Here is a 16,737-nt window from a genome sequence, read left to right on the forward strand (position 1 = left end):
TTTATTTGACTTTGTTTCAGCTGGAGTACAGAACCACGCAGATGCAGCCTTTAAAAATTAATCTAGACTGTGAGAAAAAGGGTAACAAGAATGTTCAAATACATGGGCTCACACCACCAGCATGTGTCCTTGCTCTTTATCTTCTAGCTGTAATAATCACTTCCCAAATAAGATGGTTCTTGCTCTTCCTCTGTCATTCCTTGTTTCTGCAGCTCTGCACTGGAAAGCAGAGGGGATATTGGGTTTCCTTTCATCACAGTGACAAGTCAGGGAAACATCTGTTTTAAACAAAATGTGCAAAAGGTTTGAAAAACAATTAAGGTGGGTTTTTTGGCACTTTTTGTTTATGCCTCTTAGGCACCGATTTTTATTAAAATAAAATTTATGAGTATAATATGAAGAGAAGTCATTTAAAAGATTGAATTTGGAGTATTCAGAGAGGAAATCTGTGAAAGACAAAATGTCCACCAGAATGGACAGCACAAGTCGCTTTCTGGAGTCCAGGATGGAAGCATCAATAGAGATTGAACATTTGTTTCAGTTTATGAACTTTTTTGCAATCCAGCTAAAAATATCAGCACCACCTGTGATACAAGAATCAGATTTATTATCAGCTTCTCAGGAATTGCAAAACAGCCTAACTCCACCCGACTGTTAATAAATCAGGTGCTGAAAGCACTTCAAATGAGAACTTTGCTGAAGAGACAAGTACTCACGAGGATCAAAGGCTCAAGTCAGTTAAACTGGCCATTTGCCCTTTTGGCATAATCAGAATGTATTTTCAAAAAAAGAAGGAAAGAGAAAAATAAATGACATGATGCTTTTATCAGAGGAAGACAAATATTAAAGTGGGCATGGGCATCTGTAAGTCAGTCACTCTAATTCTGCATTACTGAGTTTTCTAACAGTGCTGAATTAGTAAAGCTTATTGATTTGGTCCAAAGCCCACTGAAGTCAATGAAAAAAGAGTGTTTCTTGAGATTCCAGTGGTTTGGATCTGGCTGTTGGAAGCTCCCTGCTTTGGACAAAAAGAATCCACTCTCCCATGAAGCTGACTTGTCTTTTCACTGTATTCCCCTGACATCCCACACATGCAGAAAATCAACTGACATCCAGGCTTCCAATGAAAGAAATTGCCTGAAAAATACTGCAATATCCAGCTTCCTGGATTAATTAATAAAATTACTTGCTCTTCAACATAGATTACATGCTGAGCATTTAGCTGCTATGCTCTGGGAAAGGGGTGAAAAAAAGGTTCAGTGGAGATGTAGGGAAGTGAGAGGAGGACACAGGTGAAGAAATGCCATGAATATTGATTCATGATGTAGGAATATTTTTTTTAAACACTGCATAGCTCTGATTTGCATGAACAATTTTTTCCTAATTCAGAATCACAGAATATTCTGAGTTGGAAAGGACCCACAAGGATCATTAAATCCAGCTCTTGAATGAATGGCCCATACAGGCATCAAACCTGCAATTTTGGCATTATCAGTGCCCTGCTGTAACAACTAAGCTCATCTCAGGGTCTTAAACTGAAGCTGTCAGCAACACTGGCAGCTTTTCAGGATTCTTTTTGCCCTTGCACTGGATATTGACTATATGGATTGTATTTTTCAGTGTCAACCAGTCTCCACTTTTGTTTGAGTTTCCTCTTCCCTGAGTCCTCTTACTGATGGTCTGTTGAAGAAGACAGGTCTTTGTTATGAGCTGTGTGGTTTTCCTTTTTCTGGATAACCATTCAAGTCATAAAGAGAATTTTTGGATGATGGTGTTGCTGTGTAGCAGTCTGGAAGTGGTCAGGGAGGGGATGATCTTCATGGGTGCCTGCATTCATTGCAGATAATGGACTGACCTTGTGGGTAGCAGGAAGGAGCACAGGAGGAGCATAGGCAGGACCCAGGCACTTCTCCCACACTTGGTAGCAAAGCAAATGTGAGTCACACACAGCAGGATGGATGGAAATGCTGTTCTGCAAGAACTGAAAGCAGAAACCCATGCTTTCAGGCTCACAGCTGTAATGCTGAGGGATAAAGGTTTTCTTGGGTACCAAGGTGAATGCTGGTCTCAGCAGAGTTAGTCTGGTTATAGGTAGTGCAGGAGGGAAGCCAGTCCTGTTCCTGTAGCAGTGCTGTACAGCTGAAAGCAGTGCAGAAATGATGACTCACAGGTCAATCAGTGTGTGACGCTCTGGAGTTTACTGTTTGCACACGTGGTTGGTTCTGTGCAAGAAACTGAAGAGCAACCTGGTTTCTACTGGGTTGAGTGTGTGAGGAAATCTGTGGAGTGGCTGAGAACTGTGCATTTTCAACTGGGCAAACATCAGACAAGAAAAGAGCATGTTTGCTGTCCCTCTTTGCTTGGCTTTTGCAGGATGCCTGACGTTAGGAGAGCATGGTCATTCCCACAGTGACAGACCCATTCACACCCAGCACCGGGCTCTGACAAGAGCCATTTAAGCTTTGGAGTGATGCCTCCAAGCACAGCGGGGCTCCACCCTCACCTTTACTAAGAATGCACAGAAGTGCAGGTCCTGATGTTTGCTGAGCAAATCTTCACCAGCCAGGCTGTGGTGTGCAAAATGAGAGCTGCTGATGCAGCCCAAAGACTTGTTTTCAGAGAGCTCATTCGAATTCTACTTTATTACTGGCAATTGGAAGATTATTTTCAGTCCTATGCTTTAAAATGAGCCTTGAGCAACACACCTGTTTTGTTTAGGGCTTGCTTCTCTGTTCACTGGATTGGCAGCAGTGTTGATGCTGGCAGCAGAAAGGTCAATATTTCTGTCTTAGGTCTTCTTTGGAGTATTAAAGATACTTGAGTATAACAATTCTCAGTGTGGGATGCACTTCTTAATTAATTTTCAAGGTAGCATATTGCAGCTGGGGATGCCCTTCTGAAAGCCAGGAGAGCTTCCCACAAAGGGTGGGCTGTGCTGGCTCAGTGGGCACATCCTTCCCCCATGAAACAACACATACCCCCAGAGTGTAAGCTTCCAGCTCTGCAAAATGACAACCACCCCCTCAGCTTCCCCAAGATTAATCAATCAGTTGCTTTTTAAAATTATGGATGCCTATGGGATTATCTAGTGGATGCTTTTTGATCTGTGTAGATACCAGCAAATTTTAGATTTGTTCCACTGTGTGTATTAGGGCAAATTAAAAGCTGGAGTCAGGAAATTGCATTTCCTGTGGCTGAGACTGGGCTGCACTGCTCTTTTGATACAGAAATTTTAGGAACATTGATGTTTGAAGCAGACACATCTGCTGTTTGTAGTGATTCTGTCAACAGCCCTCATGGTATACAGCCAGCCTAATAATCACAAGTGCTTCTTTCTGTTTAAATCCCAGAAAAGGAACTGACATCTTTTATCAGAAAGACAGACAATCTGTATCCCGTGACAATTCCAGATTATGGATCCCAAGAGACTTTCCTTACATTCTTATTTTATCATGGAAATCACAGTTAGTGCTGTTTACTTCCTATACCTCCACACAGTTTTCAAGGTGTTGCCAGCAGGACCTGTGCTGATACTGACATGTGTTGTTGTCACATTGCAAGATCTGATAGAACACCCCTATATATATAAATATCAGTGTTTTCTTGGATCTTTCTTTGCTTTCAGTGGCTTTGGAAATCGTGGCACTAGTTAATTCACATCCTTTGTCTATTTTGTAGGCTTTTTTCCTACTTCTAAGGAAAGACTTGTTCCTAGTAGACTGGTTTGGAGTATGACTCTCTCTTGCTGCTATTTTTATGGTAGGGAGCTATGTATATGTCATTTTCTAGCTGTTACTACAGAGTAGGATAAGAATAAATGTCTGGGGGGGAAAGAGAAACACTGGTTATTTAGAAAAATAAGTGACTTATGCCTGATATTTTTTTCTTTGCAATATTCCTGTCATGCTGCTTTGAAGTTCACAGCCCAGACCCACATCTGAAGGGGGAGGGGGGGGAATGGACAGCAGAGCTGCTAAGGAAATGCAGGGCTCCTGCCACACAGCCACACTCCAAAAAGCTGTTCACTGTCCTCTGTTGTGATATAAAAGCTGAAATGCCACTCAAGCTCCTTCCCTCTGGACTTTCCTCACCCTGGGGATCAGTAGTACATGAGAATGACCCATCCCTGGTGTACTGCCATCCACAAACTCATGATTTGTCATGGTTGAAGCTCCTTGAAACTGAACTTTGGGTCTGTGAGAACAACAGGTTCTTCGTGCTGATCCCCTGTGATTTGATTTGCTTTGCCTGGCAGACTGTCAACCTTCTCTGAAGTTATAATCATCTGTTTGAGGCTTGGAGCACATTGTCACTAAAATATTTGCTCCTGAGCTTACCTACAACTTGTTCATTTTGTAAACAACAAACAAACAAACAAACATTAATATGTATTCATATCCTTTTTACCCACTACAAAAAGCCATCTTAACGACCAGTTCAATAGTCCAGCTGTCAGTGGGTCCTACAGCAGCCAAGTACACTGTATGGTTCATTTTTCTTACCAAAATAGAATTAGTTTTTTTGCCACTGCAGAAGACAAGGAATCTGGGCTTTTGTTCCTGAAGCCCAGACAGTGCCTTAGGTCAATCCTGCAGATGCATCTCAGGAAGGAGCTACATTTCTCTTACTTTTATTTGGACTTGAGATACCAAAAGATGCTAAAGCCTTGAGTTTTCATGTCATGACACCTCATTTAGTTTACTCCTACACAAAATGATATGTTATCTGACCCAAGGGCTTTGCATCATGTGTCCACAAAGCAGGGCAGGAATCAACACATAAATCCAAAGCTTATTTCACTTCTTTCTTTTCTCTACACCCTATATAAGGTGTCCAGCTGGTTTGTGGCAATGGAATAGTAATGACAGCAGGATGGTAATTTCATCTTGAGTTTTACAAGCAAGAGGAGGTGCCAAGAAGGAAACCAGGTATGAAGGTTGCCAAATATATCTTCCATTTATCATCCCAGCTAACAGCAGGTAAATTATTTCTGAGTGGCACTTTGAAAAGGGAGGGGAGAAGAGAAGCACACACTAATATGTGCTGCAGAGGTGTCTCTGAGGAGTGGCTGGTGTGGCAAGCTAAAGTATAGTCCTTCCTGCAGGAGGAGTACAGTGTGTTACTCATGCAGGAATTCTGGTCATGCTGCTGGAGCTGAAGTACCTGGACACATACCCAGATGGTCCAGTGATAATACAGAAAGATTGATCTTTTTTATAGGAGCTGGAAATGAAGAGAATATTTTTGTCCCAACAGAGTGCTCTCACTTGGGGCTCCAGCAATGTTTCAGTCCTGGACAGCATTTCCCATGCTATTTTTGCAAAGTAAAGAGATTTCTAGAAATGTAAGTTTTCATATCAGAAACCCTCAGAATTTAGCAAGAAGAAAGGGGATATTCCTCTTTTGCTTTGCCATTTTCACCTAGTTTCGAAGAGGGGAAACTCTTGCTTTAGACTGTGATAAGGAATGGGGCTGTGCTGATATAACCAGTTCAGGATGTGTCTCATTGTATGCACCCTGTGAAGGTGTCACAGTGCTGTTCTGAAAAGAGTTACAAGCAGACAAAGCATCCGGTGAATGGAAAACAACCTGCTTGAGTAATTTCTACTTGACTGTTATATAATATGATATTTCTCAGGTGTAGACTCACATTTACTTGTCTAACCATTGCTATTATTATTATTATATAGTAATTATAATTTACTTGTACAAATTAGAGGAAGGATTAAATGACATATAAAAAGCATACTGACCGGAACTAAATAGAAAATTCCAAGGAGGAGTCCTTAAAATAAAGCAATTGTATAATACTTAATTGTATAATATAAACTGTAATTTCCCAAAAGACATCATATTAATCTTACAGTGGTTAGCTATTCCATTTGGTCCATTTATAATCACTTTGAGCTACTTAAATACAAATTTTAAAAAGGATCAAACTTGTTTCCCACTAATATGCCTAGTGCTTTCCCCATAGCTTATTCATCTTCAAAGCTCTTCACCAACATTAGCTAATTATATTTTTTTTCTAATTAGTAGAAATTGACTATGGTCAAAAGGGCCATTCAGCAAATTAGCGTGTCTCTACCTTCAAATCTCAGAGCTTCTGACCCAGGGCTTTCAAATGGCTGATGAAGATATCATGCAGTGGTTATGCTGAGCCTGTATTCAAGGCAGCCAACTGGAGAAAAAGAAAGAAAGATAGAAATTAAAAAAAAAAATTACACCTCAGGGAAGTGTATCAAATCTCCTCATTCACAGCTTTCCCTGGAGGCAGCAGCATGGAGAATGCAGGGCTGGACCCAGCCTCCTCCTGCTCTGAGCACAGCTGCCTCAGACAGGGGCCAGGGGGTACCTTGCCCTTATTCTGAAGACTTAAAGGCATGTGGGGTTTGTGGTGGCCACCTGCTCAGAGGCCACTTCTGCTCTTGCATAGGTCACTTGGTGTCACTTGGGTGGTGTCCCTGTCCGTGGAAAAGCAATCTGAAGCTCTGCCCAAGTGTCAGCTTTGCTCTGGGTGTGTGTTCTATCCATTTTGAACTGTAAGATGGCAACACAACAAGAGGTGCTTAAGAAGTGGTTTGGAGTTTTTTCAGCCCTGTTTGTATTAAAATTGTCCTTTCAAAAGAGTATTTCTTCTGAGTCCTATGTATAGTCATGCCACTTGCCAAGAGCTGCATTTCTCACTTTATAGGAGTTCATACGCATCTGTGACTTGATAGCTGTTACCCAAAGGTACCAGAAAAGTCTCTGGAAATATGAACAAGTTCACCCTCCCTTTGTATTCTGAATTTCTTTACTTGTTCTTCAAAAAGGAAGCAAAGTGACAAATCCTCACTGAGCAGCAGCTCTGTTTGGCTCTTGGAGAACAGCTGTGAGTGTGAGACTTGTTTATGTTTCAGAAACTGTGAATGTTTTAACCCTGAACAACAGTGTGTGCTCCAGGAGATTAATATCTGCATTACATGGACTTGCTGAGAATAAATTAACTCTTGATGACACGATTACTGTCTTAGCAGTGTTCACCGCATACAATTGCATGGTGTCAAAGATATTAATGTGTTTTTGTGAAGAATTTAGGAAACAATTTATTTATATGACTGTGCTTCATTCCATATCACACCAGGACATCAATTAGCTACCATCGTCTGTAAAAGAAATGTAAATCATGTGTCTCATTGGTTATGAGGATAATAGTGGGCCAATAATTCACAAAGAATAATTCATTCTATGAATTGTGCCTCATTCTGTGCTCATGAATTGTTCAGAAACAGATACAACTTTTTCAAGTTTTCATTTTTCAAATTATTCTAATGGATTCTTCTTGGTTACAGTTCACTCAAGCAGGTTTTGAATATTAAGGATTTGAAGTCTGGGCTGATTTTGTTTGGTCACAATGTACAATATGTTTATTTTCTGACTGAATCAGTACAATTTTTGGAATCAGGTGATGTTGTGAAGATTTGTGAGACAATGCAAACAAACTTCAAAAATTTTTGTAAAATAGGGTGCCGGGAAAAAAATTTCTTTCGACACTGGTCAGAAATACATAAAAATGTGAACCTTCAGAATGGTGAAAAGAGGAGAGAGCTTTAAAAAGGATTTATGTTGAGACTTGAAGGAAAACATACTCCAGGAAATAATATGTAAAAATAAAATCTCTCTCCCCCCAGTGCAGTTTCTAAAATTAGGGAGTAAAAATGATTGCCTTAGGAAGACAATTAACTCTTTCTTTAGAAACAAAATTAATGTAAGGAAAAAAAAAAGAAACAAAAAAGAACAAAACCCCCAAATCCCAAACCTCAAGAAGAGGGTGGATTTCAGTTCCTATTTATTTCTACATAATCTTTGGCTTTAATAGAAGAAAAAGTTTCGAAAATTTTAGCATTTGCATTATTAGAAGGAGTTGTGTTTGTATTGGCAGCATGAGAACAAGGAGGAAAAGGTAAATTTTCTCTGCATGCAATCAAAATAGAAAATATGATAAAAAATTAGGCATTATTTAAATTTTCAATATACAACCTAAAATAATGTTCCTGAGTCAAAGTTATCTTTTTTTCCTGTAGGTGCTGGCATAAACTAGGGACGATTTCACCCATGGCAATTTTTCCTCAGTACAGCACATGTGTTGGAAGTGAGGTAGCTGGTTTTCCATGATACTTTATGCATGTTGAATATTGCATGGAAGGGTTCAACCTTGTTTTCCTCCCTTTTAGTGAAATTAGATAAGATGGAAAATTTACAAATGTTTCTTTTCTTTTTTTTTTTTTTTTTTTTTTTTTTTTTTTTTTTTTTTTTTGGTGCTTGATTCACACAGATACCCAAAGACTTTTTTCTCTGAACAGCCTACCGAGAATTTGAAATCCATCCTCTCCCCTCATATTGCCAGGCATGCCTTTCCCATGCTAATACGTTAAGTAACTTTTATTGCACTGAAGAGCATATAAAGTTCACTGCTTTGCCGTGACCTTTTCTCCTTTAAATTGTTTCATCATTGTGACCAATAATGGACCAAAGAGAAGACGTAAAAATGTTAGGGACGTTTATTTCTAAGGAGGTTAAGCAACTTTTGCTATGCCCTTTTTACATTCTTCCAGACCTTCTAAAAAGGGACCGTAACCTGACAGCGATGCCCCCCTTAATTACATTTTGTTGTCAGAGGAAGCATGCTTTAAAAGAACAGTAACCCAACACTCCTAGAGCTGAGGATTTCAATAATCTCAACCAGGTTCACAACATTTGGAAAACCCCAAACCTTCTGTCAACCGACTGAAGCAAATTTTACGCATGCAAGAAATAAAGTCATCTGGCACAAGGTTCTGTGTAATGGGGTTTGGGCAAAGGGATCTTGTTTCACTTTGCCAGATTTTCCTGAGCAGTTGGACAGATTTCATGATGGCAATGGCTTATCAAAAATCCAAAACCTAAAGAACGATGTACTCCTGCTGTGCTTGTTTTCAGTAATGTTCATCTCCATCAGGTACTGAATATTGCCAGTCTAGTACTGAAATATTAATAACAGCTGAAGATTCAAAAAAAGGGAGATACCAGTGGAATTCAGCAGGGTTCACCCTTGATCTCTTCTTCCTGGCCATTTTTTGGCTGGCCACTAAACCTGGTTGTATTGTTTTTGTCACAACTGCTGGTAGCTTTTTTCGTAGCAAAGAAGAAAATTGCTCCTGGGTGAATCCATTTTATATTTTTGTAAGTTCTGTCATGATTTTAGAAGAGATTGTCAAGGAAAAGAAATCAGTTTTTCAGTGGACTGCTACAATGATACAGGATATATAGAATTAAAACCCAACAAGGCAAAGGATAATGCATTGAATTTATCAGGAGAATACAATGGGTAGGAAATGCCAATGAGAGGCACAAGCATTTACCCAAAATAGAAAACGTTGCTGTCTGAACATATTCTAGAGTTCCTGCAGCACACCTATTAGTTAGGTCGGTGAACCTGCTGGCTTTTCCTTGCAGGATGAATTTCCTTCACTCAGGACTGTCTGGGGAGCAGTGGAGCTGTTGTGGCATTCCCAAAAAAAAAAGAAAAAAGAAGGGGTTGTATCTGTCTGCCTCCCTCTGGGAGGAGGACACAGCCTGTGTGTCCTGGCTTCTGTACCTGTAGAACAAACACAAATACAGTCTGTACCAAAAGTAAGGTCCTTGGAGCAAAGCTCCTAGGCTCCTACTCAAGGCTTAAGAACAACCAAAAATTATATTGGACCCAGAGCAGTTTTCGTAGGTTGCATTGGACTGAACTCTTTGAATTTTGGGAGGGGCTTGCAGAGCCTGTACAAATATTTATGTAATTCAGATCAACCTTGCTCACATTTTAGGCATCTACCATCAACTTTCATTGGCATGGTTCTGGACAATCCCTGTTGCCTAAAGCAGAATTGTCTGTTGGCCTGATGTGAGTGTTGAATCTTCGGGATCTGGAAAGTGCCTTTCAAATGAAGCAGAGTGGATGCAATGTCCTGAGTGGCTCTTCCCATGGCCTTCAGGTACTGCTAAGGAGCACAATGTATGGATTTGTAATGACTCCTGAAACAGCCACTCACAAGAAGTATACTGAGAATGCCCATATCTGAGGGCATTTATCCAAAAGGAAGGATGACAATCCTTTTTGGAGGGATTTATGCAGTAAAAACACTGGGAACATCGGTGCATTTGGCCATAGTACTATGCTGGGCAAAGTTGCTAAGTAGGGGGGCCTGTAATAATTGTTCCCCATGACTCTCCTTTGCTGGCCATGGAAAGAAAATAGAGAAGAAAGGAGAGGCTGCTAGTACTGTCCTCTGATAAGCTGATAGCTGTCTTCATAAAGACAAAATCAGTTAAAAAAAAAAAGGTAAAAAGATGAAGGAAAAAACATAGGGCTATTGAGAAAAAAGGTGATTTTGCTCTGTGCCTGGGAGGGAAAGAGGGGGCCCTTGTGGCACAGTGATATGTGGGCTCTGCTGGGAGGAGGATGGCCCAGAGCAGTGTGTGGGGCTGTGCCCCATGGAGCACACTCCTGATGGGGCTCTGTCTCATGGAGCACACTCCCGGTGGGGCTGTGCCCCATGGAGCACATTCCTGATGGGGCTCTGTCTCATGGAGCACACTCCCGGTGGGGCTGTGCCCCATGGAACACACTCCCGGTGGGGCCGTGCCCATGGAACACACTCCCGGTGGGGCTGTGCCCCATGGAACACACTCCCGGTGGGGCTGTGCCCCATGGAACACACTCCTGGTGGGGCCGTGCCCCATGGAGCACATTCCTGATGGGGCTGTGCCCCGTGGAACACATTCCCAGTGGGGCCGTGCCCCGTGGAGCACATTCCTGATGGGGCTGTGCCCCATGGAACACACTCCCGGTGGGGCTGTGCCCATGGAACACACTCCCGGTGGGGCTGTGCCCCATGGAACACACTCCCGGTGGGGCTGTGCCCCAGGGAACACATTCCCGGTGGGGCCGTGCCCCATGGAACACGCTCCAGGTGGGGCCGTGCCCCATGGAGCACACTCCCGGTGGGGCTGTGCCCCGTGGTACACATTCCTGAGGAGCCGGGCCCAGGAGCGCCTTGGGGCCCAGTGAGGGGCTGTCCTGGGGAGCCCTGCTCAGCAGGAGGCTGTCAGGGCAGCTTTGCCACTGGGAGCCAAACCATTTCAGCTGCCTTCAAGGGACCACAGATTGTTGCTGCACCACAGCAAGGGAGGCTTCAGACAGGTTTGTTTTTCCTTTGTGAGATGTGGGCCCTAGATAGACACCAAAGCATTTCCTCACTGCAGGCTCTTTGCAGCCATTTCCAGCTGAGCATTTCCATCTGAGGCTCTTTGTTTGGGATCTGTAGTCCTGGGGCTCCTTCAGTAAATCTGGGCTAAGAGAAAGAGCTCTGACTCCCTGCTTTAGTCAGGGTTACTCAGGTTGAGAATCTGGCCTTGCCCACCACTTCAACATTCTGTTTCTTCAGCATGTGCCTCTTACTATTCTTTTCTCCACATTCCTGCCAAGGGAATTTGTTTTTATCACGTGATCCAAGTGCAATGTTTTACTAGATAACACAGAGGAAGGTGTCCCTTTTACAGCTGTGGAATTCTTCTATCCTGAGGTATCTAAGATTCTCCTCAGAGGATTCAGATCCTGTGCACCTCACAAGCATGATTTTTGCACTTGAAAAAATTATTGTATCTCTGACTATATTTTACACTTGAAAATTTTGTTTAGAAGGGATTTTATTAGTGACTACGAAACATTTCTATAATCTTGGATTTGCAAATGCTCAGACTTTAGCAGCGTGGAAAAGTGTTTGGGAGGAATATTTTATTGTAAATCTCTTTGCCACAATGTCTCATTTTCATCTCTTCTGTATTAGGTACTGTAGGGAACAGAAGCTAAAATGGACAAGTAAGTAAAATTTTGAGGTCTGACTGGTTGGGTGAGACAGTCACATTCTTGGAGCAATAAATAGCTCCTTCCTGATCATGATGTGCTAGCACTATTGAGGAAGCAATAACATGGGACTGGCCCAAGTTAATGATATATATTAAAGGAGATTATGCAGATATCAAGGACATGTTTAGTAAAGCATCTGTTGTCTGCATCTATCACCACAACATTCTGGCAAGTGTTGGGAAACATGGAAAGTGTGAAGTAGGAGGAGAAAAACGCAATCTGCATTTGTTGACTGCTTGTTGACAGCAACTAAGACATTTGCTGAATGCTTTAAAATTTTTGTAATTAATTGTGGGGATTGTTTATGCACCACCTATAAAACCCATTCTAATCCAGTTTCTGGCTGCCACAGTGGGGAAGGATTTCAGAGGGAAAGGATGTGAATCTTCAAGTGAGTGTGCATATGAAGGTGCTTAGCACTAAAGCCTAGTCCTGAAATAATTTAGGCTGCAGAATGATCTTCATAAAGGAAGCAGAGATTGACTTTTGGTGGTGGCAGAGTAAAGCAGCTGTCTTGGAATGAGGAGCTGTGTTACCATGAGCTAGGCTGGAGATCTCTGTCCCAATGGACACATGTCACCCACTGTGAGTGGGTACCCACAGCTCAGCTGGGTACCTGACAAAGGCCAAAGTGCTGTGGCAGATGGGGTGTCTTCAGTTCTGTCTGATTCAAACTTTGCTAAAGTTTGTGGAATGAAGCCAATCAGCCATGGATAAAGGGCTTTAATGACTATTTATTTTTCTAACATTTATATTGTAATTAAGCTGCCATTTCTCAAATACAAAATCTCCTCCCATCCCCCAAATTGCCATCAATCCTTCCAACAGGAGCATGCTGCAGTTTTATGTAAATTGGGACAAGGAGTGGGTGTGGAGCCATGCCAACACAAATGATCATTTTTATAAGCATAGTCCTGAATGGGGGATGGAGCAGTTTTGTAAGTTCTGTGTTCTCTGTTGCTGATGTGTTAAGTTTTGTGCAGTTTTAGTTGTCCTGTCACTTTGTCTCTTTCTTGTAAATCAAACGGACTGTTTTGCTGTTGGTGTGTTGAGTACTAGAACAAGCACAAACAAGAGCTCCTCTACTGCTTTGCAAACTGCATTTCAGTGCTGAAAAGGTGGCAGTTGTATCATGATTTACAGCTCCTATTTGGTGTTTTTAATTGGGAATTTACACGACAATTTGTGGCTACATGATTATGTTAAGATTATCTTATAAAAGATCTAGGACAGTTGTTTGTGAAACCCTGGGGGCACATACCAACCTCCTTAGTTATCTAACCAACTGTTGTGCTCCTTGGTTAAAAGAGTGGGGCCTTAAGAAGTGGTTTGATCTTCCTCTGAGAGGTTAAAGGTCGAATGACTCATAAATGAAGAAAGAGTGATTTAATCGAAGGAACCTGTGCTGTTATTGTAAAACAATATTCACCAGTGATGGTACACTGCTGTATAAATGACAAACTGCACAGCGATGGAACTTGTTATTACATCATTGGAAACTTCACCTGCACTACATTTATGGCTCCATAAACATAGGTTTATTTAACAGCTGTGGGAACACCTATGGCCACTTTGTGTTAAAGGTCAGGAGTCCTAAATTTCAGTTTGCGTGTTAGTGTTCATGGGTGAGGTTCATAACATATGATGACTAGCAGTGAGTGATCAGAATATAACCAAAAAGTAATGTTGAGACAAACGTGCTAACACAACCATTTATGCTATTCTGTGTTCCCTTGAAGTGCTTGGGAGGATTGTTTGTTTGCTTAGTGTTGCTCTGAAAACAGATCTATATCACTTGGTCACAACTCTGTCTTCCTCTCAATGGGAGCCGTAATTGTACCTGCCACCAAAGTTAGACTCCAACAGAGTCTAACTTTCTCAACAGAGTCAAAGAAATATCCTTCTAGGATATTTTTGAACGAGGGGCAGTCAAGTCCAGCCTATTTCAGGATATGAATTGAAGGCAGTCATAAATACAGCAGCTGCTCCTCAGTTCCTTTGCCAAACTAGATGATTAAAAATATTAATATTTATTCTTGAAGTTGCCATGTTAAACACTGGGGCAACTGGCTGACTGAGCTGCGAGCTATGTATTGCCAAGTGCACCAAATAACGAAAAATGAAAGGGAAAATAATGTGTACTAATGTAAATACTTTTCACATGAGAGTGTGGTTTTACGCAGGTGGTGTCTCGTTGCAGTAGGTCCTTCATGGGAGCACATGGCCACTCTGTAAAGGATAAAAAAAATAACTGCTGAGTGAATAATTCTTTTTTGTACTCTTGAAGCATTTGAAAAGTTAAACTGGTCTCTATTTGGAGATTAAATTGCATACATGCTGTGGGAGAACAGGAATCTCTCTCTGGTTTATGCAACATTGTTCTTTCTCAGCTCTTTTCCCGTGGCCTTGTCTAACTCATGCCACACATGAATATCAGAGTGCTGCTTTACATTCCCCACCCATGTTATTGCTTCAGGTGTTGTACGGTTGCTCAGTGAATGGTAGCAGATTTTTAACAAATTTGCAACAGCAATCTGGACTACTGAAAGGATTATGACTAAACCAATAAATTATTATTGTCTGCTTTCATCACACAACAGATTCCCATAACCCAGTGCAGTGTAGCTGAAGATTTCATGCTGATAAAGTTTACTGGGTTTACTCACATTTCAGAAATACTATTGTTCCAATAGATTCACAAATAATTGTTAGTCAAAGATCAGAGATAATTACTGGTTTTTTGCACTTTTGGAACACAGATGAGATGATTAGAAAAATCCAAAAAGATATGAAGCAACAGTGAAGCTTCTCTTAAGCAATGTCAAACATATCTTTCTTGTTCAACAGCATTTTGTATCTCCATCAATAATCTCGCCAATGGTCATATAATTAACTATGCTAATAATGCTTCTTTTAGTCTTTTTATTACTATTATTGCTGTGAACCTACTTAGGAGCAATCCACTGTTATTAGTAATTAATCTGATGGTTGTGTTGCCCTATGCAAACGTGAGATGGAGCATGTTGATTTAACCACAGCAGCCTCAGTCTCTGCTGTACATGTTGCTTCTGCTCTGTGCCCAAGCTCAGCCTGCAGCTCCTGCTGCCCCTGCACTGCCTGGGGGTGAGGGCTGCAGGTTCCCAGCTGCCATCCTGGGGACAGGGACTGGGGACAGAGCTGCCCCTGTGTCATCTCATCAATCTTGCTTGGCTGCCGTCAGCCTCTGTGCCTTGAGAGCTCTTCCCGGTGCCACGCCAGAGTAAAGAGGGAAGTGCAAGACTGGCTGGCTTGGGCAGCAAGCACTCCTGTGAAATACCTTGTTGAGTGTTTAATATGGAAGTGTTTCCACTCAGGTTTGGTGTTTCACATGGAAGCCATTTCTTTCTCACTTTCTAAACATTGCATTTGATTCTTTTTTCTTTAAATCTCCCAATTATCCTCATCTAGTCACTCTTGTTTGCTCTGGCAATCTTTTAATGCTAGCATTTGCCAACATCCCACTCTTTTTTTCTTAAGTTTAGAATAGGAAACAAGTGTGATAATATTTGTGGGCAAGTAGTGACGTTCTTGTGGCAATTGTGCTGAACACTAACAGCAAGGGAGAGGTGAAGAGAATTCCCACTTGAATTTTTTCCTTTTTTTAATTGTTGCTCATGGCCCTTCAGTATTAGAATTGCCACCATGACTTTTTTTGTAGGGAGTACATGATAATGAAAATGAAAAATATCTTTTAAAGAGATCTTGCAAGACATGGCTTAAGCACCTGAACCTTGGAAATCCAGTCTTGCCTTTGCTTCATCTCCTTATTGTCATTCCCTGTTGCAAAAATGCAGCAGTAAGTACTGATCTCTCCTTCTCAGTGCACATTGTAATTACCTTCCCTGTTTTATACCACAGCTGAAGGTTTCTGAAATTCACTACTAGAAAATGATGTGTTTGTGTGTCCCTATCATAGCCCTCATCCTTCTCTAAACAAGAGTTAGACCAGAGCATTCAGCAAGCAGACACGGATGCTGCCAAGAGCCTGCTGGACTGTGAGGTGGCTCTAAGCCACTCTAAGGAAGGAAAGTGATATTAAGCCAGTGAGTGGAAAAATTAATTTTAAATGTTTTGTAATCACATATAAGTGTAAAAGCTGAATGCACAAATCATGTTTAGGCTAGATAGTGCTATTCAGCGCTAAAATTCATAGAAAAAGCCAAAAATATATTTTTCAATCCAGTACTTGCAACAGGAAGCCTAAACCTGCCTAATCCTGGCTCCACATAATCACTAAAATACCTGTCAAAAGTCTATCTATCCAGAGGTATTTGACACTTTGTAAGTGTCCCTGAATTATCTGTCTTAGCAACGTACACCTCTGCTGAGCTGTGCAAATACAGCAAAAGGTAGGGTTCTGGTGAAACCAGTATTTACACACTATCTCAGTGTTGGAAGTAATTAATCTTCAACTGTATGAGGCTCTTTGTGATGTAAAGCAAGTGCTGACACTTTTGTGTAAACATGAAGATTAGCATATTTACAAACTGGTAGATGTTACTTTGATCAGTGGCTGCTTGCACTGGGAAGGCATGCTGGCATGTGGGTTTGCTCTTCATGTGACAAAGACGTCTAATCCTTTTACACTATTCTCAGATCCATATTTAGAATTCTGACTTGTGTTTTCTCTATCCACTTGAGCTCACTGTTTGGTTTGTTTAGCAGTGTTCATCCACTCTTTATACTCACCAGTGACTCATTCCAGTTTGTTTTCTTTGCAAAGCAAGCAGTAAAATTCCAAAGTAGTAAATGACCTGGGT

The 16,737-nt window shown here is 41.4% G+C and overlaps 1 long non-coding RNA gene across 1 annotated transcript in view; it reads left to right on the plus strand.

Annotated features, from left to right (window-relative positions):
- The first annotated feature begins 4,835 nt into the window (after positions 1-4,835).
- The window catches only part of LOC132332629 (uncharacterized), a 36,107-nt gene continuing 24,205 nt past the window's right edge, over positions 4,836-16,737 (plus strand). The window contains exon 1 of the long non-coding RNA XR_009487961.1: positions 4,836-4,928. This is a non-coding gene — a long non-coding RNA (uncharacterized LOC132332629). The remainder of the gene's footprint in view (positions 4,929-16,737) is intronic.

This window comes from Haemorhous mexicanus, chromosome 12, assembly GCF_027477595.1.
Source record: "Haemorhous mexicanus isolate bHaeMex1 chromosome 12, bHaeMex1.pri, whole genome shotgun sequence".
Classification (NCBI taxonomy): domain Eukaryota; kingdom Metazoa; phylum Chordata; class Aves; order Passeriformes; family Fringillidae; genus Haemorhous; species Haemorhous mexicanus.